The sequence below is a fragment of the Capricornis sumatraensis genome, chromosome 3, assembly GCF_032405125.1.
Source record: "Capricornis sumatraensis isolate serow.1 chromosome 3, serow.2, whole genome shotgun sequence".
NCBI classification, from domain to species: Eukaryota; Metazoa; Chordata; class Mammalia; order Artiodactyla; family Bovidae; genus Capricornis; species Capricornis sumatraensis.
The window spans coordinates 118788306-118791514 of NC_091071.1; positions in this window are offsets into that span (position 1 = coordinate 118788306).

Consider the following 3209-nt stretch of genomic DNA (forward strand, 5'->3'; position numbering starts at 1 on the left):
AGAGTCGGGCACAACTGAGCGACTGAACTGAATTGAACTGATTGAGATAAGGAAGACTAGAAAATAAGCATATTGAGAAAGAAGGTGGGAAACAAAGAGTTCTGTTTTTAGACATTTAAATTTGCAATCTGTCTCAGATGCTTAGGTGACACATTGCATAGGCAGAGAGAAATATGAATCTGATGCTTAGGACAGAGATTGAAGCTGGAATTTAGTGTTTATAAACATAAATTAGAATGAGCTAAACTAGGCAGTGAGTGAAAGATGAAATATCCATGCTGACATGTAGGGATGACAAAGGGGCCTGAAAAGTCTTCAAATCTATAAAATAAAAAAAGTACTGCTGCAACACAAAGTATCCTTCCTTGCAAAAGGGATGGACACCTGTAAGATCTTATCAAAAGCCAATAAAAACTTTATCAATATTAAATTGAAACTGTCTTTTGGTTCCCTTCCAATCACATTTGGACACTGGTCAACTTACTACTCTCTAGTGACTTGTGTAGGGGTGTGTGTGTGTCTATGTACAGGAACTATCTGGATATGGATGACAGTTTTTGATTAAAAATTGCATTTAAAATAGGTATTTTTTTTTCTCATTGTAAAGTATTCTTCCTGAAGTTCTCTGCTAAGAAACATTGTGGCCACAAGTCTTTCAAAGAGATCTTGAGGCTATTGTGCCCTGGCATCAGGTCAGTATCTAAGAACAATTTAAGTTGGTATGACAGAAGAGCACCTTAATGGGAAATTTTTTTTAAACTTTGAGAAGAGGAGTCAAAGTTTAAGAATAAAATCAGGGCTGGAAATATGAATTCATGTGTCTTACATATATAGTGAGCTTTAAAACCATGAGGGTGGTCATGTTTTCCAAGAGATAAACATGTCCACAGCAGAGAGAGTCAGACACAGTTGGATTCTCTATAAAGTAAATTCCTTCTTATGTAACTGTTAAAAGGATAGATATAGAGAAATGTTTCAGTAGAATTAATGTCTGTCACGTGGCAGGTCTCCATAAATCTCTAACCAGTTAATGAAAGAATGGAATAAGTGAAGATGTAGTTGAGAGGAGGAGAAACACACCTGAACAGAAATCTGAAAGAAACAGTTATTGGGGTAGAACCAAGACAGAGCAGCATCAAGGAAGCCAAAGAATAGAGAATTCTAAGAATTTGGAAAATGTTTACTACAGCAAATGAGGAAGAGGAGTTCAGTTCACAAGGAATCAACATCCCTGGTTCATTGCTGACCCTGATGAGAACAATTTTAGTATCAATAGCATATATAAGAATGCTAGGGAATACAGAGGAGCAGGCTTCCTGGAAGAAGTGGTATTAGGCTTGAATCTTAAACAACCAGTAAGGGTTTTCCTGAAAAGTAAGAGAGGATTCAACATATTAGTTAATATTTTTTAAGCACTTTGTATCTTGTTCCTCAACTAATCCTTGACAATTCTATGGCCTGTGAACCTCATAAATAGTATCTTACTTTAGTCACCTGCTGATAATGAAAAGACACCTTTTTGAACACATAAATGTGTCAGACCCTTTGTAAAGTACTACAGTTCACACAAAGGTGCTGGAAATACAGTCCAGTCTTCAGGATCCTTATGATGTATTTGCACATGGAAAATAAATCAAGTTGACTTAGAAATTATTTGTCTGGCCCTATATTTTGCTTTAAGGGCCCAGAGATAAAACCCACAAAGCATGTCTGGGGAATTCATAGTTTCATGGTGCTTAACATACAGGTTATTAGACAATTACAGTTTCATATGATAAATGGTATGAGTACAAAGGGCTCGGGGTACAAAGAGGAAAGATACCTAACCTAGATCAGGAAGAGGTCATGGAAAGCACAGAAGCACTAGTAAACTTTGAGCTCAGTCTTATAGAAGACACTACCCATAAACTCATCTGAGTAAAGTATAATGTCCTACAAGAGTTAATGCACACATTTGAAGGAGGAAGTTGCATTTGAGTATTCAGAATAAATGCCTGAAAAGTAAGATAGGAGGGTGAAAGCAATGAGAAAAAAAGCCTAGAAAGGGTAAATTTTGGCTGGAAATTGATGGCATTATATTATTGAGAAGACTGTGACTTTCTAACCTTTCAATGATGCCATATTTCTTAGTTAGCCTTCAAATAACATCATCTTTATTAACAGCTTCTACAAACCTACTAGTACGTTGTAGTTCTGCTTCAGCACTTCTGGATCCCAAATGGTCATCATCAGTCATTTCAAAGCCTTAGCTTATTTTATTTATGACTTGCTCCAATAAACACAATATTCCTACATGGAATTTAATGTGAACTTCTGTCAGTGATTGCTATTCAACATGTGGCCTTTAATCTCCTCTGCACCCCATGGTACTTAATGAGCACTCATTCAACCAGAATTTATTGAGCACTTGCACATGAGCATTGAGCACATGAATGGAACTGGGCCAGGTGCTTTAGAGCAGTGTTTCTGAACTTATATTTTCTTTGACTGAATATTAATATCATCCTTCCTTTAATATCAATTGAAATTTCAAAATTTTCTTAAAAACAATAGCATTTAATGGAATAAATATATTCATAGAACAAATTAATTTTGATCTAGAAAGGCATGAGGGTCTATCTTGGCTTATATAATGACTACAGAAAGACAAGAATGAATCTGCTTGCTTGTGAAAAGTTTTACCCTAAAATTAGATATTCATTCAACATATATTTATCCAACCTCAAGTGCATGCTGAGCACTGACCATATTTGGGATGTATCATTTAGAGCAACATGTTAAAAAAGAAAAACAAAACTGATGTAGAGTTTCAGGAGGTTCAGACAGATAGCATACACATGTATCATAACTAAATATATAATATATTTTAAGGTGAGAATTACTATGGTAAAGAGTTAAGAGCTATGGGAGGGTTGGGTGGGGTGGGCATTGCTGTTTTAAAGAGGGGGTTAAAGACCAGCTTTACTGAGGAGGTTACATTTGAGCAAAGAGTTGGAAGGATTGAAGGAGATACCTATGGAGGTATCAAGGGAGGCACACTCTAAGTACAGAACACGGGCAACATGACAGGCTTACAGCAGGAGCGGGCCAGGTGAGTAGAGGAACAGCAAGATGGCCGGACACCCTGGAGAGAGTGGGGTGAGTGTCAGCCAGAGTGGAAGGAGTGATGGTCAGAGAAGATGTTGGGGGTGGGGAGAGATTCTATATGT